General features: G+C 37.0%; 1 protein-coding gene and 1 long non-coding RNA gene across 3 annotated transcripts in view; one reads left to right on the top strand and one right to left on the bottom strand.

Annotated features, from left to right (window-relative positions):
• Positions 1–1,726, bottom strand: part of GEMIN8 (gem nuclear organelle associated protein 8) — a 31,586-nt gene extending 29,860 nt beyond the window's left edge. Inside the window, exon 1 of one of the 2 annotated variants that reach the window (XM_007500907.3) lies at positions 1,592–1,726. The gene's annotated coding sequence lies outside the window, so the exon portion shown is untranslated. The remainder of the gene's footprint in view (positions 1–1,591) is intronic. The other variant, XM_016424779.2, reaches the window with a different exon arrangement.
• Positions 1,673–23,768, top strand: LOC107649798 (uncharacterized). The gene is made up of 3 exons (XR_001624064.2): positions 1,673–1,828; positions 9,181–9,262; positions 22,656–23,768. It is a non-coding gene; the product is annotated as an uncharacterized LOC107649798 (long non-coding RNA).
• The last annotated feature ends 239 nt before the right edge of the window (positions 23,769–24,007 follow it).

The raw sequence follows: 24,007 nt of genomic DNA on the forward strand, positions 1-24,007 counted from the left end.
TTAATGTCATCAAAGTCCTTGGCACTGTCAAATCATTCAGCATAAAAAAATTGTATGATTTTATCAGTAGAAATGTCATTAATAAGTTAAAATCTGTTTTCCCACATTATCTAAAGGACCAGAGGTTTTCTATCTGACTTGAAGTTCCAGTGTGGATTTTCTCCTCTGAAGAAAATGAACTACTTGGGGGCAGGGGTTTTCTCAGTGAATAAAGTGCTGGATCTGTGGCCAGGACCAGCTGATTTCAAATTTGGCCTGTTATTATTAATTGTGTGAACCTGTGTAAAATCTTTCATATCTGCCTGCCTCAATTTCCTCATCTATAAAGTGGGAATATAATAGTGCCTTCCTCTTAAAGTTGAGATGATATATCTGTACTTTGCAAACCTTAATGATGTTATAAAAATTAATTATAAATCATTATAACTGAATATATAACAATTATGTATACATTTGTATTCTATAAATGTTAGTTAATAATAATAGTTGTTATATAATAATCACAATATACCATAATTCACACTGTATCCTATATAATCCTATATAATGGTTTATATTAAGGATGTAATTTCAAAAATCTCTCTATATATGCTATTATTTGTTTTCTCAGGGCCTTGCTCAAGTTTCAGCACTTAATAAACAGCTTCATTCCTTCATTTATTAAAACTTGAAGCTACGTTTTGTGTCTTAAGACATAAGAAAATATGAATTTGTAACCTGGCTCTACTGGTCTGCTGCCTTGGGTAAGCTACTTCTTTTTCAGTCTGTTTCTTCATCAATAAAACAGATATAATAGTACCTCATCCTCCACTCCCCCACCCCCAGATGAGATACATTTGTAAAGCACTTTGTAAGGCTTACTTTGTATAAAAATTAATCATAAATTATAACTGATTTATCCATTTAAATTTATATTTTCATTATATAACAAACGTTATAGGTAACCATAATAATTATATAAAACATACAGAATTACAAATGTAATCATAATAGTTACAGGCTATAATTTTGATTACACAATATAATTATGTCATGGTTTTATTATATTAATAATAAAAATAAAATTTCTATGTAAATATTGTTATTTGGATCCTTAGCACTTAGTTAAGCGCTTAATAAATGCTTCAATCTTTCATTAATGAAAACTTGAAACAAGTCTTGTGATTTAAAACATAACAAAACTTGGGTTTGAATGCTGGCTATCACTTTGCTGCCTTTCTCCTTAGGCCTCAATTTCCTCTTCTGTGAAGGGCTTTGGGCGAAAGCTCTCTAAAGGGTCCTTCCAACTTAATACCAGGGATGCTTTAACATCAACCACTTCACTCTGGGATCCTGCTCTCTCTTTCTTCCTCGAGCCCCAGGTCCCTTCCCTTCCCGGTTTCCCACCTTCCCATCCCTGTTTGTTCTCTCGAATCCCGAATGGCCACGAGTAGACCCCGGCAGTGAGCCCGCAGGTCCTCGTTCCCTCGGTCGCCGCCTCAGAGTGCTTAGGAGCTTCATTTTTTTTTGGGGGGGGGGGCTTGTATTTTCTTTTTGGCGGTGCAAATGAGGGGGGGAAGATTGAGAAAAAAGGAGGTAGAGAGAGCGTTACCCAAAAGAATCAGATCGCCTCTTCCGGTCCACACAGCCGCTAGAATCCAAGAGGGTCCAGTTGCCAAGCGTGACCGGAAGTCCCGCCTCCCGTATCCAGGGAGGCTGCACGCCTGCCGTCGTCATTCAGGGTGTGACGAAGGGTTGTCGCAGGAAGCCGGGAGGTTGGAGGGAAGAAGCGCCCCCGCCCCAACCCCGCCCCTTTCAGGGTTGAAGTTGGGGTCCGGCGTGGTGAAGAGTAAGAGAGCTTGTTCTCCTCCTCCCTCTCAATGCCGTCTATCCTATTAACTCCTTTTCCATCTTTTCCATTCTCTTTCTTTTCGTTAGGTGCCCCACTTTTCTTCCGTTGTAAACCGAGGGATGAGTAATAACCGCCTTCCAAGTGTTTGAGAACCTGAGAAGAGCAAAAAACAAACAAACAAAAAAAAAACAGCAGTAGTGATGGTTCCACTCTGGTACTGAGCTTTAGGGCTTTAGAGTGCTCATAAATGAACTCGTTTGGTTCCCCAAACCTGTGAAGCAGGGATTCTTGATACCTCAATTTTACAGGTGGGGAAACTGGCAGGCAGAGAAGGTAAGTGATTTAAATGTCCAGGTTCAAACTGCCAAATTAGTGCCTCACCCTCCACAATGGTGCGATAGACTGAGGACTGGTTTTCAAAATGGTTCTAATCTAGCCTCAGATACTATGTCCGGGTAAGCCACTTATGTTTGCCTCTGTTTACTCAACTATGGGAGTGATAACAGCAAGGCTATTGTGAGGATCAAATAAGATAAGATTCGTAGAATGCTTGGCACATAGGCACTATACAAATGCTTATTCCTTTCTCCCCTTATTCCCCTTCTCTAGTTTTGTTTGTTTGTTTGTTTTTGACACTGCTTTCCTAGTTCTCCTACCTGTCTGACTTCTTAGACTTCTTTGTTGGATCTTCACCCAAGAGACATGCCCATTAACTGTGGGTGTCACTGGACCTTCTTATCTCTCTGAAATGTCTCCCTTGGTAATCTCATCAGTTTCCAAGGATTCAATTATTCTCTCTGAAGATTATTCCTAGATCTAAATAGCTAACCCTAACTTCTTTCTTGAGGTCTCTCCTGGGTCTTCTTGCCCCTAAAAACTAGTTCCCTTAGATCATCTCCTAAGGATACAATTATTATCTCTTATGTAGAAGATTCATATATATATATGAATCTGCATATATATATACTGGCCCAACTTCTCTCCTGAGCTCCATCTCCAACTGCCTATATGATGTCTCCAACTAGATTTCTCAGACATATTAAATTCAACATGTCCAAATGGAATTTATTATCCCTTCCTACCCAATCCTTACTCTAACTCTCCTCTTTCTAATTTCCTTACTATCCAGGGCATCAGCACCCTCCCAGTCACTCTGGCTTACAATGGTGGGTTCATCCTAGAATCTTTAATCTCTCCAATCCTTTATACATTCTGTTGCTAAGTCATGCTGATTCTACCTTCTGAACATTTCTCATATATGACCCCTGCTCTGACCCTCATCACCTCATGCTTGTGAACTGTTGCATACTTTCTCCCTAATTCAAGGCTCTCTCCACTCTAGTTCATCCTCCATTCAGCTACTAAAGTAATCTTCCTAAAGCACAAATTTGACAGTGTTGCCTCCTCCACCTCACTCCAGGATCAAATACAAAACCATCAATTTGACTTTTAGAGCCCTTCACCACCTGAAACCTTCCTTCCCAGTCTCCTTACATTCTACTCTCCTACAAGTACTCTACAACCCAATCCCATTGGTCTCTTGCCTATTGCCTGCACAAAACACTCTATCCTTGACTGCATGCATTTTTGTGATACTACACTGTTTCCTTTGCCTGTTATGCTGTCATGCTTCACCTCTGCCTCCTGGCTTTTCTGGCTTTCTGGAAGTAATAGCTAAAATCTCACTTTTTGCAAGAAATCTCCCTCAGTCCCTCTTAATGCTAATGCCTTCCCTCTGAAATTACTTCCATTTTACTTGACATAATCTTGGTTGCACATAGTTGTTTTGCATGTTGTCTCATGAGAAAGTAAGGCTTCTTGGGGGCAGGAATATTTTTGGCTTTCTTTGTATTCTAGCATTTAGCCCAATGCCTGACACATAGTAAGCATCTAATAAATGCTTGTGGATATGACTTGATGGATCAAAAAGTGGGAGAACTATATAGATATATTCAATTATTTTACATGTGTATATATATGAACAATACAAAGATATTAAATTATTCACAAATATGCTTGATAATTATGTAAAATATGTAATCAATATATATGTTTACATATACTACATGTATATTCCTGCATTCCATAGATTAGGGCAAGATAGAGCTATAAAGAAATGTAACATCTTTGAGCTTCAGAGGCCAAATCTAGGCTGCTTTTTATTAATGTTCAGTTTGCTAAGTAGCTGCTTCCATGATCTGAGTATTGACACTGCCCTCTGTATATAATATGCTCATTTCATACATTTTATTTCTCAGAGGTTTCCTGTGCAATTCTAGTGCTTAGCTATTGTTGTCTTCCTATAAAAAGCATGGTAAATTATGTGACTAGCAAACTAGTCATGCTTCAAGGCTGCTAATGTTTTATTAGTTTTATTTTAAAAGTTGTAATGTTTGTTACAATTTTATGTGATTTTGACCTCCATATTTGACTTGTTTCATTTTTTCATATAGCATACTAGACAAATAAATGATGGTAAAGAAAAACCTTCAGCATTTAACTTGATCTGCTATACTATACTGTATTATTTGTCTTTTTTTAACCCTTATCTTCCATCTGTAACAGTCTCAAAGGAGAAGAGCAGTTAAATCTAAGCAATTGGAGTTAAGTGACATGCCCAGAAAAGTGTCTAAAGTCAAATTTGAACCCAAGATTTCCTGTTTCCAGGTCTGACTATCCATTGAGCACCCAGTTGCCCTGCTTTGTTGCATTGTTACAAGGTGTTTGGTTAAGGATCTTGATTTTGGTCTGTCTGTCTTTTTTTATTGTAAGGTTTAGTATTAAGTTTAATAAAGACATCCCTAAAAACATACCCTTCACACATATATTTAGTGACTAAATTATTTTAATGCCATTAAGTGTTAACTATGTGCAAAGCACTGTTGCAAGAACTTACACCATCAATGAAGTTATGTTTTACTGGATATATATATATATATATATATATATATATATATTAGAGAACCTTTGCTAAGTGCCTACTATGTGCTAGGCACTGTGATAAATTCTAGGGATGCAAAGAAATTATCTCCTGTAGTTGACTCCAGAAGGCATAACCAGGAGCAATGGGGAGAATTGTTTCTGTTGATAAGTGATGGATTATCAAAAGACAGTCTCTATTCTCAAGGAGCTCACAATCTAATTGGGAAGAAAATATGCAAATAATTATGTATAAACAAGCTATAAATAGAATATACTGGAGGTAATAAAGGGAAAAAACTAGAATTAAGAGGGTTCTAAAATTTATCTGGGACCTGAAGGAATTCAGGAGGGGAAGATGAGATGAAAGAACATTCCAGGTATGGAGGAAAGCCAGTGAAAATGCTCAGATAAGAATGGGGAGTACCTTGTTTGGGCAACAGAAAGGTGACCAGTGTCACTAGATTTTTCAGAGTTCATGAGGATTGGGTCCAAGTTGTAATTAGATTGGTGGGAGGGCAGGTTATGAAGGGCTTTGAATACCAAAAGATTTTATATTTGGTTCTAAAGGGATAGGGAGTCATTGGTGTTTATAGAAGGGGGTGACGTGGTTATATGTGTGCTTTAGGATGTTACTTTGACAGCTAAGCAAAGGATGGATACAAGATGATTTGATGAGGGTGAAAATATTAATAAATCTGAAAAGGCTTACTATAAGAGGTATTGCTTAAACTGAGTCTTGAAAGATAAGAAGTTGAAGAGGGAATACATTCCAGGCAAAGGACGTAACCTATGCAATGCCATAAAGAAGGGAGAGAATATTGAGTTCAGGGAATAGTTAGTAATCCTATTTGCCTGAAATAGCATGAATGAAAAGGAGTAATGAAAAATAAGGTAAGAAAGGCAGATGGAGGAAAGATTGTGGAAAGCCTTTAATGCCAAACTGTGGTGTTTGTATTTGATCCTAGAAGCAATGATAAGCCACTGAAAGTTCCTGAGAAAGACACATGGATTGACTAGTACCTTAGAAAGATTATCTTGCCATCCATGTGATGGTTGTACTGGAAAGGATACAGTGAAACCAATTGAATCAGTCAGTGAAGTAACAGCAGGGTCCAAATTAGAATGGTGTCTTCATGATTGTAGAAGAGATACATGTTAGAAATTTAGAAATAGATTCATTATGAAATGGCAATTTACTGGGGATGATACTGATTTTGTGAACTATTTATTGGGCAGGGGGGTTATTTAACAGAAATAGAAGGTAAACTCACATCAGGTTCCATTCTGTCACATTTTAGGATGGATGTAGATGAATGGAAACGAGCCAAAAGAAGGTGGCCAGGATGGTTAAGGGCCTTGAGATTTTTTCCATACAAGAATCAATGGAAGGAACAAGGAATATTAAGCCAGGGAAAGAGAAGACTTGGAGATGGTGGTGGTGATTATAGTTGCCTAGAAACAGCTGAAAGGTTGTCATATATATGGAAGTAGGATTAGATCTCCTGTAGTTGACTGCAGAAGGCATAACCAGGAGCAATGGGCAGAATTGTTTCTGTTGATAAGTGATGGATTATCAAATTCAATTGAAGAGAGAAAATATTTGGGTTTGATGTGTAGCAGGTTTTAGAGTTGACACCCCCTTCCCAAGTGTATGGGATGATCACCCCTGCTCTGTACCTGCTCCTGAATAATTTTCTTTATTCATCTTCATCGGAGTTCCAGGGTGATTAAGGGGTATGTTCTAATATTAATAATTAATTAATTAGCTATCTCTAAACCCTTATAACAAGTTTTTAAAATCATTATTTAATTAACTGGAGAAAATTCTTTCCCCATATGTTTTTGATTTTAACATTATCTATCAAATCATTGAATCTCCTTGGCTTAAATAAACATCAGTTACTGGCTACATAATTTATTAATAGTTTAGCAAATGATAAAACATAGACATAAAAGATTATTTGCAATATATAAACTAAGCCAAATATCACTACTAGCATCAACTGTAACCATAATTTTATTTTTGACCTCATAAATTCTGGAAACACATTACTTCTTTTTGGTTCTCTCAGGATACTAAGTAAAGTCTATTAGGAATTATCTTCATATTTCTCCATAAAACAAGGGTTAAACTCAATTTTATCAGAAATAAATTCTCTTGGTCCTTATTCTTTCTCTTTTTATGGTCTCTTCTCAGCTATTTTCAGCTACAATTAATTTGTACTTCAAAATGACAGTTAAACTGAAAGTCAAAGTTTCTATTCCGTATTTAAAATGTAGTAACTCTCCATAGTCATTCTGGAAAACTTTAAGGAAAAAAGAAAAGGGTAAAATGAACTGCCTTAAGAGACAGAGGGGCCTTTCTTGCTGAAGGTTGAAGCAAAGTTGAAATACTACTTATCATTTATGTTGTAGAGTAGATTTTTGTTTTTGCAGGTATAGGTTAGACTGAGATTCTGAGTAATTACTCCTTTCTTGACTTTAATAGTGGTTTTTAATGGCAAGAGCATTGCATGGAGAGTCAGGAAATATTTTGGTTCAAATCATACCTCAGAACTTTAGTATCATCATGACCATAGATAAGTCATTTAATATCTCTGAGACTTAATTTCTTCCTGTAAATCTTGAAATTTCTCAGACTTGTGAATGTTAAAAATTTCCACATTGAGGAATCCTCCATTGGAACAAATTCGCTACTAGAAACATTCCCCATTTTGATGTGAGAACTCGCCAGGATCAGAAATGGGAGGACCTCTACTCCACCTGTACTTAAGACTGCTTTAGGGGAGAAAACTCCTTGCTAAACAATGAAAGTACTTGGACCCATGCTTATAATAAGGCAAGGAGTTCTTTGAGCCATGCCTGTTTTTTAGAATTGATACAATGGGATGCTAGGTACCTAAAAGGGTCGGGCAAGTTTTCTCTTAATGAGATTAGTCGACTCAGCTGTGTTTTCTCTGGTTCAGACTTACTAAGGGGATTAGTCGACATAGCAGCATTTTCTCTGGTTCAGACTTCCTGAGGAGATTAGTCGACTTAGCAGGAATTCAGATGGGCTGTCTTTTAGAAAACATTTATGATGATTGGTAGATGGAAGAACTTAGGGGAGGTGACATAGGAAAAAAACCCTATATAAGAAAAGGAATCTCTTGAGCAAAGGGATCATTGGAGATCCTTAAATCTTTGGAGGCTTGGGAGGCTTGGAGATAGAACCTTGGAGATAGATCCTTTTGGAGGAGGCCCTTTGAAGATCTCTTGAGAAGAAGTCCCTTGGGAGGCTGACTCTGGCTGGAACTCTCTCTGGGAAGACTCTGTTCCCCAGACACCCTTGCTTAAGACAAATCTTGTGGTGAGTGATAAAAAACTGACTGATTCTCTCTCTCTCTTAAGACTCAGGTCTAGGCCATGTTGGCTTAAGGCCCTTCATACTTATTTCCTTTTTCTCTCTTTCTCTCTTTTCTTTAATTCCACATTTGTATTAATTAAAATCTCTATAAAACCCAGTTGACTTGGGTATTTGAATAATTGGGAATAATTCCCTGGCGACCACATTATATTTTGATTTAAACCCAAGACACTGTAGTGAAACATATTTTCTGCGGTCAAATTTACTCACCCTCTCTTATATCTATCACAATTTATATCTTCCACCATTTTAACTCACTACAGTTTATGACAATCAACTCTTTTAAATGCCACAGTTTATGGCAAACAACCATTTTAAATTCTACATTCCTCTGTAAAATGAGGATAATAATGTCTGTAGTACTTACATTACAGACTTGCACGAGTGCTTTGCAAATTTTAAAGTGCTATGTAAATGGAATTCATTGTTAGATTATGCTGGTTCTCCTTTCATCTCTCTAATTGATCTTCATATCTCCTTTAATGACTTTTTCTTGCTAATAGATAGAGGACTGGAAATGGAGTTAGGAAGACTTGAAGTGAAATCTGGCCTTACACATTTACTAGCTGTATGGCCTCAGGCAAGTCATTTCATCTCTATCTGTCTTAGTTTCCTCATCTGTAAAATGATGATAATAATAGTACCTGCTAAACTTGTTGTGAGGATAAAATGAGATGTTTGTAAAATGATCTGCAAGCCACAAAGCACCATATAAAATTAATTATTATTATTTATACCACTTTATTAGATAGAAGTATTCTAAAGTTCTATCACTAACATCCTTCTTTTTTCTCTTGGAGACCTCAAACATTCTCATGTCTTAAGCTCTCTGGGTTAATGACTCTTAAATATATGTCAATTTCTGATTTTTCTTGCAAATTTCATTTCCATATTTCTAGTTTCCTGCTATAATTGGAGCTCTACTTCTCACTTAGTCTGCTGCACAGTAACTTAAATAAAATATTTTTCCTAATAAAGGAAATCCCTAAAGTTTTGAATTTTATTTTTTCTCTAAATACAGGTAAAAACAGTCTCCAGCATTCAATAAGGATTTTGAGTCTTGAGTCTCTCTATCCCTTCCTTTTCCTCCTCCTACTGAGATGGTAAGCAATCTGATATAGAAATGTTTACATATCCAATCATGTAAAAGATTTTTCCATATTAATCCTTTTATGGAATGAAACAAAAAATTAAGAAAGTGAAAAAAAAGTTTGCTATTGTCTGTATTCAGACTCCATCAACTCTTTCTCTGGAAGCAAAGGACATTTTTTTTTTTATCATGAATCCTTTTGGGATTGTTTTGGATCATTTTATTGCTGAAAATAAGTTATTCACAGTCATTCACTGTTCAATATTTCTGTCACTGTGTACAATGTTCTTCTATTTCTATTTACTTCACTCTGCTTCAGTTCATGTAAACTTTTCTGGATTTTTCTGAGTACCTACTCCTTATCATTTCTTATAAAACAATAGTATTTCATTATAGTTATATAATATAACTTACTTAGCCATTCCCCAATTGATGGGTATCCCTTCATTTTCCAATTCTTTGATACTGCAAAAAGAGCTACTGTAAATAATTTTGTATAGGTAGCTTCTTCCCCTCTCTCTTTTTAAAAAAAAATATCCTTGAGATGGAAACTTAGTAATGGTATTTCTGGGTCAAAGGATATGTATTATTTTAAAGCCTTTTGGGCAAAGGTCCAAATTGCTCTCCAGAATGGTTCTATTAGTTCACAACTCCTCCAACAGTGCATTGTCTCAGTTTTCACACATTGCTTCCAAGGTTTGTGCCTCCAAGGTTTGATATTTTCCTTTTCTGTTATATTGGCCACTCTGATAGGTGTGGTGTGGTACCTCAGAGTTTTAACTTGTGTTTCTTTAATTAATAGTGATTTAGAGCATTTTTTTCACATGTCTTTAGAGAGTTTTACTTCATCTGAGAACTGCTTGTTTGTATTGCCTAGTCAAATCATTTATCAGTTGGGGAATGATTTGTATTCTTATATATTTGACTTATTTCTCTATCTTTTTTGAGAAATATGGCCTTTATTAGAGAAACTTGTAAATTTTTTTCACCATTATGATTACTGTATATTACTTACTCCTATTCTGCCCCTATTTATCCTTTTTCTCTCTCCTTTCATTCTGTCCATTCTCAAAAGTATTTAGCTTTTGATCATCACATTTTCCAATTTGCCCTCTTTTCTATTAGCCCCATGTGATAGAGGCTGACACTAGAGAAAAAGTGCCAGACTCAAGAGTATATGAAATTGATCATGTTAACGGGGGAGGGGCCCCCAGAGTGAATTTCCTGAGAGGAGAAGACTCTAGTGAAGAGAGCAGTAAGGATCTCTCTGTCTTCGAAGAGAGAAAGTGGATAAAGGCTTCCTCCTGAGGGTTACCCATTTTTCCTGCTGGTAACTGGAAATCTTTCCCCCCAACACTTTCCAATTGAAGGGACTTTCTGAAGAGAAACCTGAGCAGACTTTACTTCAGCACCTGTTGCCCAGGGGTGAGTCAACCTAACTTTCTCACAGGGGGCTCAGGCTGCCAAGGCCTGAGTTCCCCCCAAACTCAATGAGGGAGGGAAAAGGGTTTAGATAGAGACAGGGGCCCCCTTTTCCCACTTTCCTTTTCCCATTCTTCCCTGCCCATTATTCCTTTTGTATTATCTGATTGAATTGACATTAAAAGTTATCTGTTCCCCAAGCTGAGTGTGAATGAATGGATCTAGGGTAGTAGTGGAGGGGGGATAAGAGTGTATTGGGGAAAGCAGCTTTAGCTAATGAGGGAAAGCAGAAGGGGAAAAATCTTCAAAAGGGATTTATATACTTGTAACCAAGGAATAATGTTCTATAAATATGTAATAAGTTATAATAAATATGAAAAATAAAGAAATAAAAAGAAAAAAAGTTCTCTTCAGTGAATCTTTGTTTATAATTTTTCATTTAAGAAGTTCTTTTCAGTGGATTTTTGTGCCTCTTTACCAATTGGCCTATTCTGTTTTTTAAGGTATTCATTTCCCCAGCATCTTTTGGTGCTTCATTTCCCAAGATATTGTATCTTTTTTCCCCACAATTTTCTTGTATCACTTTCATTTCTTTCCCCAATTTCTCTTTTACCTTTCTTATTTGATTTTTAAAATTCTTTTGGAGCTCCTCCATTAATTTCTTTTTTGTGCTTAAGACCAATTTATATTTTTATTTGATACTTTAGATATAGCAGTATTGATTTTGGTGTTTTCTGTATTTGTGTTTTGGTATCTACTGTCACTAAAATAAGATTTCTATACTGTATTTATTTTGTTAAATTGTTTGTTTTCTAATCTTTTTCTTTTCCTTTAATTTAAAAAATTGTTAAAGTTGGGTTCTTTACCTGTGGTGAAGAGAGCACAGTTCTAAGCTTCAGTTCTTTGTACAGCTGCCTTCAGAGCTAGTTTGGAGTGGAGGGGGAGGCTCTATAAGTTTTCTGTTCCAAGGTGGTGCGAAATAAGGAGAGGTATATTTAATACTCTTTCACCTGTCTATTGGCCTATGTCTAACCATAAACATTCTTTTCCATCTTGGAGCTATGAACAGGGTCCCCTGATCCCCTGTGACCTACCACTCTGGTGTGTGCTAGTGCTCCTCCTCATCTTGAGACTATTGCCCAGGATTACAACCTGGATCTTAATACGGGCAGTGCAACAAGAGTCTTTCACTGAAAGCCAGTAAAAGGATTCCTGTAATTGTTTTCTTAGAGACTGTGACTTCCCCTTACCATCTGTGACTGAGAGCTCAGGAAAACTTTAGTGCTGATTCAGCACCCCTCAAGACCTGTTGCTATGGCAGAACTTGTCTTGACATGTTGCTTTTCGCTCTATTTCCACCCTGTTACAGTAGATTTTTCTTGCCAGCCTTCTAAATTGTTTGGGGCTGAAAAATTCTTCACCTTGTCTTTTTGAGGATTATGCTGCTCCAGAATTCATTTTGAATTTTATCATAGTTATTTGAAAGTTAATTTGATAGAGATCATAAAGGTCTCCATCATTTAATAGAGTATTTTTCTAACTGACAATCGTACCTTCACAAAACTGCCCACTTAGTTTTTGTACATTATCTTTCTAATCAAGGCATTCTGAAACATAAAAATCTACAATGGTTCTTTATCAGTTGCTGTATCATGCATGAATCAGACTCCTTTGTTAAAAAAGGTAGGTGATGAGAGTCAGAGTCAAGATGGCTGTGTAGAGGTAGTGAAAGTTCAGACTTCTGAAAACCCTTCCTCACCAATTAAAAACAAAATGCTCCAAGGGGACTGAAAACCAAATCTAACAACAGGACAGAGATAAGGAACTCTCCTGCTGGGCTCAACTTAAAAGGTAAGTTCCCCAAAAGCTGAATTCGAGAACATGGGTTTAAGGGGAAAGAAGAAAGAAGGTCACAGGACCCCTCCCCCACCCACAGTACTGAACCTCCAGCAGTGGCCAGAATCCCTGGGCAGGCAAGGGCACTAGTATGGAGGGAGTACCTTATGAGCAAAGCTGTGCCAGGCTCAGGACTCTGAAAATGGGGACCTGGGAGGCACCTCAGGGAGAAGCACAGAGGAGACAGCATAGTTGCGGCAGCAGAGACACTCCATATTGCCCCCACCCACCCAGGTTTTGGCCTTAGGGCACATCCAGCTCTGCAAATTCAACTCAGCTGGGCTTAATCTTATTAAGCCATCAGAGGGCAAGGAACCTCAAGCTTCAACACCTCTCCCCCACAGACTGCTCTGAGTGCCTTGCTAAGCTCCAAGGGTGAAGGTTGACAGAAAAGCCCAAACCCACAGATCCAGCACATAATGAGAAGAACAAGATTATAGGCAACTGCAGGGGGGGGGGAGCAATTATGAGCAAACAACAGAAAAAGAAAAAAGAAATTACAATCGACAGCTTCTATCCAGGCAATGAACAAAGAGCAAATGTAACAGAGGATGATCAAATAGCACCAAGCAAAAACACAGAAACTCCAGTGAATTGGACACAGACTTTGGAAGAACTCAAAATACAATTCAAAAAACAATTAAGAGAAGCTGAAGACAACTGGAAAAAGAACTTAAAAAGCAAGGTAAGTCATCTGGAAACAGAGACACTTGAACTAAAATGAGAAAATTGTGTCTTGAAAGCCAAAATTAATCAGCTTGAAAATGAGGCAAAGGAGATGAAAGATGAGGCAAAAAATATGAAAGATGACCTCCAAAGAAAATCATACCAGAAGGAGAAGGATGACCAAAAAGCCAGGGATGAAATTCAGTATTTAAAAACCAGAATACAGCAATTAGAAGCAAGCAACTTCACAAGGCAGCAGGAAACTATAAAACAAAATCAAAAGATTGAAAAAATTGAGGAAAATATGAAACATCTCATACACAAATCAGAAGATTTAGAAAATAGGTCCAGGAGAGACAATTTAAAGAATCATTGATCTACCAGAAGACCATGACAAAAGAAAAATCATGGACATCATCCAACAGGAAATTATCCAAGAAAACTGCCCCAACATTATAGAACAAGAGGAAAAAGTGGAGATTGAAAGAATCCACAGATCACCTCCTGTACTTAATCCCCAACTGACAACACCAAGAAATGTTATAGCCAAATTCAAGAACTACAAGACCAAGGAAAAAATATTACAAGCTGCTAAGAAGTCATTCAGATACCATGGAACTACAGTGAGGATAACACAGGATCTGACTGCATCTACACTGAAGGACAGGAATGGAATATGATATTATTTAAAGCAATGGAACTAGGTCTACAACCAAGAATCAACTACCCAGCAGGGGAAAGGATGGTCCCTTAATACAATAGAAGAATTCCAAGCATTTGTAAAGACCAGACCTGAACAGAAAATGTGATGCTGAAACACAGAATGCAAGAGAATCATCAAAAGGTAATTAAGAAAGGGGGAAAAAACAATAACAAAAAACAATGGACCAAATAAGTTAAAATGATATGTATCCCTACAAGAAAAGAGGATATTGGTAACTCTTAAAAATTGTTATTACGACTTTTGGGTAAGCATGGTGGCAGTCTAGACATGGGACACTTCCTCTCCCTATCACACACCGACAAAGACTACCTCAAAAGACCTTAAAAATCATTTTCAGAAGAATGGAGGAATAGTACAGTAGGGCGCAGCATTGAAGGTATGTGGGATTTGGGCATTTCCACGCTATAAGAGGGCAAAAAAGGTCCCACACAAATGCGAACTGATCCACCCACCCCCAACCCCACCTATGGAGGAGCCAGAGCCAGAGCCAGAGCTCGTCCGAACCAGTGAGTGAGGGGCACCTCTAGAATGAGCAAGGGGCAGCTCTAGGTCCTTGGGAGCTGACCATGACCGCCAGGGACCTACACCTGAAAGCAGCTAGACAGGAAAACCCAGCATGTGATGGACCGCAGACTTTAAGTGCTCAGAGCCAATGCACGCACCAGAACCAGCGAGTGAGTGATTAGCACCTCTAGAGCAAGTAAGGGGGCACTTCTTGTTCCTTGGGGCCTGACTAGGACTGCTGGGGACCTACCCATGAAAGCAGATAGACCGGAAATCCAGGCGGGCAGGAGAGCGCAGACCTTGGGTGCCCCTGGGATAGTAGCACAGAGAAGAGCTGCAAAGGACTGTGGAGATTCAAGAGCTTGCCTCAGGCAAAATCTTTGCTCCTTAACTCCATACACAGAAAACCTGCCCAGCTCACTCAGATTTCTGACTAAAAAGGGAAGGTAAAACATCCTTGGAGATATCTAATTGTGCACTGGAGCCTCAAAATCCTTCCAAAAAAAACCAAAAACAAAAACAAAAGACAGTGACCATCAAGAATTTTTACAGAGGAAAAACCCAGGCTACAGAGAAAATACAGGACAAAATTCAAACAAAGGCAAAACCTTCTTAAAAAATGGAAATTGTCCACAAGCCCTGGAAGAATCTCAATTTGAACTTATCAAAAAGATAGAAACCTTCTAGCAAGAGAAGTGGGAAATGGTTTAAAAAAAATGAAGAAATCATGGCTGAATACCAAAAGGTTAAAGCAGAAAACCAGGCCTTAAGGACCAGAATTGAACAACGGAAACCAATGATGTTGAAAAACAGCAAGAATTAATAAAGCAAAGTCAAAAGACTGAGAAAATAGAAGAAAACATAAAATATCTCACTGACAAGGTGACAGATCAGGAAAACAGAGGAAGAAGAGACAATTTGAGAATCATTGGTATACCTGAAAAGCCAGAAACCTTGACACCATACTACAAGAAATCATCCAAGAAAACCGTCCTGAAGTTCTTGAACAAGGGGGAAAAATAGGCATTGAAAGAGTTCATAGAACACCCTCTACACGAAATCCCCCCAAAACAACTCCCAGGAATGTAATTGCCAAAGATTCCAGAGCTTTCAAGCTAAGGAGAAAAATTCTACAAGAAGCCCAAAAGAGGACATTCAGAGACCAAGGAGCACCAATCAGGATCACACAAGACCTGGCACCTTTCATACTAAAGGACCACAAGGCCTAGAACATGATATTCACAAAGGCAAGAGAATTGGGTCTTCAACCAAAGATCACCTATCCATCAAAACTGACTATATACTTCCAGGGGAAGGTATTGGCATTCAACAAAATAGAAAATTTCCAAGTGTTTGTAAAGAAAAGACCAGAACTAAGTGGAAAGTTTGATATCCAAACACAAAGATCAAGAGAAACATGAAAAGGTAAATATGAAAGAGAGGGAAAAGGAGAAAAGTGTTTTTTTAATTCAAACTCTCTTCTTTAAGGGCTACAATTAGATCAAATTATATATATATATTAATACATGGGGAAAATGTTATGTGTAACTCTCAAAAATTATATTCATCATTATAGTAATTAGAAGAATCATCCACAGGAAGACATTGGGATAATAAGTGCTATAAGATGATATACATAAAAAGTAAAAAGGAGGGGGGACCTTCATGAGAAAATATTGGGGCATTAAGGGCTATAAAATGATATGCAAAAAAAAAAGAAAAAACAGTGGGAGGGGGAATCGATGGTACCAAGAGATACTTGAAGAAATAAAATAAATAGAATAATCTTTGCCACACAAAGATACACATGGAAAGGGAAGGGGAAGAATACTCTTATAAGAGGGAGAGGAAGAGTGTGCTAATAGGTAATACACGAACATTACTTTCAGTGAAATCAATTCTGAGAGGGAAGAGCATCTAGATCCAATGGGATTTTGAAGTCAGTTGTATCCTACAGGTTAAGGAAGAAGGAAAACTAAGGGGGGTAGGTGGAAGGGAGTACAAAAAAGAGAGGGAAGTAGAGGGGGGATGGAACTTAACAGACCCTAAAAGAAACAAGAAGGGAACAAAATTGGAGGGGCCAGAAAGGGAAGCATATTGAGGGAGGGGAATAGGGGGATTGACTAAAAGTAAACCACTGGGTTAACAGGATATAGCAAAAGAAGAAAGGACAGAACTAGGAGAGGATATGAAAATTCTGGGGAATTCAAAAGTGACAATCATAACTTTGAATGTGAATGGGATGAACTCACCCATAAAACGTAGATGAATAGGAGAGTGGATTAGAATCCAGAATCCTACCATATATTATCTACAAGAAACACACCAGAGGTGGATAAATACTAACAAGGTCAGAATTAAAGTTTGGAGCAAGACCTATTGGGCCTCAACTGACAGAAAGAATGCAGGAGTTGCAGTCATGATATCTGAAAAAGCCAAAGTAAAAATAGACCTGATCAAAAGGGATAGGGAAGGTAAATACATCCTGATAAAAGGTAGTATAGATAATGAGGAAATATCATTATTCAACATGTATACATCACATGGTATAGCACACAAATTTCTAATGGAGAAACTAGTAGAATTGAAGGAGTAAATAGATAGTAAAATTATACTAGTGGGAGACCTGAACCAACACTATCAAATTTAGATAAATCAAATAAAAAAAGAAACAAGAAAGAGGTAAAAGATGTGAATGAAATCTTAGAAAAAATAGTTATTAGATATGTGGAGAAAAATAAATAGGGACAAAAAGGAATACACCTTTTCAGCAGGGCATGGTACATTCACAAAAATTGATCATATTGGTCATAAAACATGACATACAAATGCAGAAAAGCAGAAATAATAAATGCAATCTTTTCAGATCATAAGGCAATAAAAATAATGATCAGTAAGGGTACATGGAGAGCCAAATCAAAAATTAATTGGAAATTAAATAATATGATTCTCCAAAATCAGCTAGTTAGAGAACAAGTCATAGAAACAATTACTAATTTCATTGAAGAAAATGACAATGATGAGACATTCTTTCAAAATCTACGGGATGCAGCCAAAGCAGTACTTAGGGGGAAATTTATATCCTTGAATTCATATATTAAAAAATTAGGTAGGGAAGAGGTCAATGAGTTGGACATGCAAATCAATTAAAACTTGAAAGTGAACAAATTAAAAATCCGCAGAAGAAAACCAAATTAGAGATCCTAAAAATTAAGGGAGAAATTAATAAAATGAAACATGATAGAACTATTGAACTAATAAATAATACTAGAAGCTCGTATTTTGAAAAAACAAAATAGAAAAAAGCACTGATAAATCTAATAAAAAAGAGGAAAGAAGAAAGCCAAATTAACAGTATCATGGATGGAAAGGGAGAACTCACTTCCAATGAGGAGGAAATTAAGGCAATCATTAAAAACAATTTTGTCCAATTATATGGCAATAAATATGCCAATCTAGGTAATACGAATGAATATTTACAAAAATATAAAATGCCTAGATTAACAGAAGAAGAAATGGAATTCTTAAATAATCCCATATCAGAAAAAGATATCAAACAGGCCATCAAAGAACTCCCTAAGAAAAAATCCAGAGAGCCAGATGGATTCACAAATGAATTCTATCAAACATTCAAAGAACAAATAATCCTAATACTATACAAATGATTTGACATAATAAGCAAAGAGGGAGTTCTAACTCATTTTATGACACAAATATGGTACTGATTCCAAAGCCAGGCAGGTCAAAAATGGAGAAAGGAAACTACAAACCAATCTCCTTAAAGAACATACATGCAAAAATCTTAAATAGGATATTGGCAAAAAGACTCCAGCAAGTTATCATGATTGTTATTCACTATGATCAGGTGGGATTTATACCAGGAATGCAAGGATGGTTCAATATCTGGAAAATCATCCACATAATTGACCATATCAACAAGCAAATCAACAAAAATCACATGATTATCTCAATAGATGCAGAAAAAGCCTTTGACAAAATACAACACTCATTCCTATTGAAAACACTAGAAAGTATAGGAATAGAAGGGCCTTTCCTAAAAATAATAAACAGTATCTATCTAAAACCATCAGCAAACATCATCTGCAATGGGGATAAACTATATGCATTCCCAATAAGATCAGGAGTGAATCAAGGATGCCCACTATCACCTCTATTATTTAACATTATACAAGAAACACTAGCAGTAGCAATTAGAGAAGAAAAAGAAATCAAAGGTATTAAAATCAGCAATGAAGAGACTAAGCTAACACTCTTTGCAGATGATATGCTGGTCTACTTAAAGAATCCTAGAGAATCAACTAAAAATCTAGTGGAAATAATTAACAACTTTAGCAAAGTTGCAGGATACAAAATAAACCCACATAAGTCATCAGCATTTCTATATATCTCCAACATATCTCAGCAGCAGGAATTAGAAAGAGAAATTCCATTCAAAATCACCTTGGGCAATGTAACAGTCCACACCTGTGTATGCACAAGGAGGATAATTAATCTGTAAGGATTGTTTTAGGAGAGCACATACTCAGTCCTGCGCATGGCAAGAAAGGCACTGACCTTTGATCCCAACATTCTTAAGGTTTAGGCTCGAACTCAGGTTTCTTTGTGCTCACCTGGCTGAGACAATCCACACCTCTGCCTTGTTGTAATTTATACCTGAACCAATGGCAATCCAATGTTTCTTCATTAATATGTATTACATACCTGTGCATCACAATGTCAATAAATACGAGCAGCTCACAGAAAGCCAGCCCTTTTTAAAAATCTCTTTCATCTGTCCCTCTCCTTCCTGGAGCTTGGCCTCTCACCAAGAACAGCTCTCTCATGGAATTTCCTTTATCTCTGTGAAAAACCTTTTCTTCTTAATCGCCTATCCTCAAGCCCGTGCTTAGAGTGATAGCTCTAAGCGATCAGTGGCTTTTCTCTCAGCTGCTCTCTATACTCATTTCTGACTCCCGTGTTGTTGATTTAAAGTTATCTAATTGCCTCGTGTCCTTGTGAAGTTGGGTAGCGGGGGCTTGATCTGTGCAGCTCTTAATATTGCATTAGTGTCTGCCTCCATTCTTATCCATCCCCTTGACTTCAGCCCTTCCCCCAAGGGTCAATCTTCTCTCTTTCCTTTCTTATAAGGGCTGCTGGTCAGAACCTTAGAGGCAATATAAAATACTTAGGAATCTATCTGCCGAGACAAACACAGGAACTATATGAACACAACTACAAATTTGAAAAAACTTTTTTACTCAATTAGAAAAAACCATAACAAAGTTCATTTGGATGAACAAAAGATCAAGGATATATAGGGAAATAATGAAAAAAAAAATACAAAGGAAGGTGGCCTTGCAGTACCAGATCTCAAACTATACTATTAAGCAGTAGTCATCAAAACAATTTGGTACTTGCTAAGAGACAGAAAGGAGGATCAGTGGAATAAACTTGTGGTAATTGACCTCAGCAAGACAGTCTATGACAAACCCAAAGATCCCAGCTTTTGGGATAAAAACTCACTATTTGATAAAAACTGCTGGGAAAATGGGAAGACATTATGGGAGAGATTAGGTTTGGATCAACATCTCACACCCTACACCAAGATAAACTCAGAATGGGTGAATGACTTGTATATAAAGAAGGAAATGATAAGTAAATTAGGTGAACACAGAATAGTATACATGTCAGACCTTTGGTAAGGGAAAGATTTTAAAAACAAGCAAGAGGGGGCAGCTGGGTTGCTCAGTGGATTGAGAACCAGGCCTAGAGATGGGAGGTCCTAGGTTCAAATCTGGCCTCAGACACTTCCCAGCTGTGTGACCCTGGGCAAGTCACTTGACCCCCATTGCCTAGCCCTTACCACTGTTCTGCCTTGGAGCCAATACACAGTATTGACTCCAAGATGGAAGGTAAGGGTTTTAAAAAAAAAAAACAAGCAAGACTTAGAGTCACAAAATGTAAAATAAATAATTTTGACTACATCAAATTAAAAAAAGTTTTTGTACAAACAAAACCAATATAACCAAAATCAGAAGGGAAATAAACTGGGAAACAATCTTCATAACAAAACCTCTGACAAAGGCCTAATTACTCAAATTTACAAAGAGTTAAATCAATTGTACAAAAAGTCAAGCCATTCTCCAATTGATAAGCCTCAAGATCCCAGATTTTGGGAGCAAAATCCACTATTTGATAAAAACTGCTGGAAAAATTGGAAGATAGTATAGGAGAGGTTTGGATCAACATCTCACACCCGACACCAAGATAAACAGAATGGGTGAATAATTTGAACATAAAGAAGGAAATTATAAGTAAATTAGGTGAACACAGAATAGTATACATGTTAGACCTATAGGAAAGGAAAGATGTTAAGACCAAACAAAAGTTAGAAAAAAATCATAAAATGTAAAATAAATAATTTTGATTACTTTAAATTTAAAAGTTTTTATACAAACAAAACCAATGCAACCAAAATTAGAAGGGAAGTAACAAACTGGCAAACAATCTTCATAACAAAAACCTCTGACAAAGGTCTAATTACTAAAATTTATAGAGTTAAATCAATTGTACAAAAAGTCAAGCCATTCTCCAATTGATAAATGGGCAAGGGACTTGAATAGGCAATTTTCAGATAAAGAAATCAAAACTATTAATAAGCACATTAAAAAGTGTTCTAAATCTCTTATAATCAGAGAGATGCAAATCAAAACAACTCTGAGGAACCACCTCACACCTAGCAGTTTGGCTAACATAACAGCAAAGGAAAGTAATGAATGCTGGAGGGGATGTGGCAAAGTAGGGACATTAATTCATTGCTGGTGGGGTTGTGAATTGATCCAACCATTCTGGAGGGCAATGTGGAACTATGCCCACAGGGCGATAAAAGAATGTCTACCCTTTGATCCAGCCATAGCACTGCTGGGTCTGTTCCCAAAGAGATAATGGACAAAAAGACTTGTACAAGAATATTCATAGCTGCACTCTTTGTGGTGGCCAAAAATTGGAAAATGAGGGGATGCCCATCAATTGGGGAATGGCTGAACAAATTGTGGTATATGTTGGTGATAGAATACTATCGTGCTCAAAGGAATAATAAAGTGGAGGAATTCCATGTGAACTGGAATTACCTCTAGGAATTGATGCAGAGTGAGAGTAGCAGAAGCAGGAGAACATCATATACAGAGATTGATACACTGTGGTACAATCGAATGTAATGGACTTCTCCATTAGTGGCAATGCAGTGATCCAGAACAACCCGGGGGGGATTTTTGAGAAAGAACACTATCCACATTCAGAGGAAAAATTGTGGGACCAGAAACATGAAAGAAAAGCAACTGCTTGATTACATGGGTCAAGGGGGATATGATTGGGGATGTAGACTCTAAATGAACATCCTAGTGCAAACATCAACAACATGAAAATAGGTTCTGATGAAAGACACACATAAAACCCAGTATAATTGCCTGTTGGCCACAGGAAGGGGTGGGGTGGGTAGGGAGTGAAAGAAACATGATTCTTGTAACCAAGGAATAATGTTCTAAATTGACTAAATAAAATTAAAAAAAAACCTCATTAAAAAAAAAAGGTAGGCGATACTGGGTCTTTGTTCAGAAAGACTGGAGTCTAGATAGGCAAGGAAGGATAGACCATATAGGAAGCTAAATTGAAACAAGGAGAAAACTATAGAAATAAATGTGGAAAATAAATAGAGGTATAGACAGTTGGGGAGGGCAACAGAGGACTCTAGTACTATGCCATTGATAGACATTTAGATAGCACCATGGAAATACAAAAGTGAGCACCATCTGATTGATGGTAGGCTGGTGGTAGATCCAGAGCCATGAGTGGCCAGTGTAAGTAACCATCCCATAGTAATAGATTAAGACAAGGGAACTGGATTTAGGGGCAGGATTTTATTTTCTTTGAATATAGACGCAGTCAAAAATAGGACCAGTTTGGGGTGAATTGGAGATGACTCACAAAGCTACATGAAGAGAATGTTAGGATTTGTTGAATAAGGCCTGGACCCCATAATTAGAACTGTGGACATTTTTTGGTTACAGTATGATAGCCCATACACATCAATAAACATTCCTATTGCTGAGATGAATTTGGTCCTAGTTTACCCTCCCATTCAACAGAATATACTAATAATGTAACCTAACTTTGAGGTTTTCTTTTTCTCTTATAGGTCCGCAGAGATAAATACATTGACATTTTTAGGGCTAAGGATGATAACTGCCTCCTAGAAATCACTCAAAGGAAAATTGCCATCACTTCCCAAAGTTTTAGGGCTGCAGCTTTCAAAAAAATATTTCTCATATTGAATTAAACTTTTATGTCAAGGAAGAATAAAGTCTCTGAATTTTAATTCTTTGCTAAGATGCAACAGAAATAAAATTACTTTTGCACTATATAGTACATTGGTTTGCATTCCAAAGTAATGGAGTTAGGAATTTCCTCTTTGGATCTTGTTTAAATCCCTGTTGTTGGTTTTTTGTTTTTTTTGGTACATTTGTTGAATTTTTAAGACTTGTCTCAAAACAATATTGTTAAAGGATATAGGAATTAAGGGAAGAGAGATTCTGAAATTTTGGAAGAGCTGAGAAAACAAATGAGAACCATGTATAAGAAACTGCTCTTATGCAATTAACTTAAGCCCCCCAATTTGGAGGATATTATTAAAATGTGGAAAAATTCCCTTTGACATTTTTAGATGAAGAGCTAATTTGAAGTAGAAAAGTTATCCACTCCAATTATGTACGTCAGTGCCCAGAGATTTCTCAATCATTACAAAATAATGTTTTTCCCCTTAAATTGCTTTTGTTTCAAAGCATTTCTATCATGTTTTAGTGTGCATTCATTTTTCCATTTCTGTGGAAATCTACAATCTTTAGAAAAACCACAAATATTTTCACTGTATTGAATCTGATTAAGTCACATTACTGAAGTCTGACTTGAACCTTGGAATGATTCATTCAAGAATGCCTCCCATTCTGTGTAAGACTGCAAACCTCAAGATACCAATAATCAAAGAAAATAATAGGGGTGAGAGGAAAAAGGAGAATGGTTGTTGGATTGAGGTTGGAAGGGGCAGGGTGACACTTTCCATATGAAAAACGGACCTGGTTGCCACATGATGAATGATGATAATTCCCAGGAAGCTTACCTCTTACCACAATTCTCTTTTAGGATCTATGGCTTGGGTTATTTCATATTTAGATGAGTCAGTGACCTTGTCAATATGGGTAACCCCAGCAATAATACAGATTGTCACCTATCCTTACCCGTCCTTCCTATAGTTTCTATGTCCTCCCCGGAATCCTTCACAGGCCCTTAAATGTAATTGGAGGATTCCTCTACTTGCCTTCCTATATCTACTATGTGCCAAACACTATGCTAGGTACTGAGGTTACAAGTAGAAAAATGAAATTTTCTGCTCACAAGAAGCTTAAGTTCTATCAGGATGACAACATATACATACATCTATACATATATATTTATAAAAATTATACATAATACATATATGCTGAATAAATGCAA

The sequence above is a fragment of the Monodelphis domestica genome, chromosome 8 (genome assembly GCF_027887165.1).
Source record: "Monodelphis domestica isolate mMonDom1 chromosome 8, mMonDom1.pri, whole genome shotgun sequence".
Taxonomy (NCBI): Eukaryota; Metazoa; Chordata; class Mammalia; order Didelphimorphia; family Didelphidae; genus Monodelphis; species Monodelphis domestica.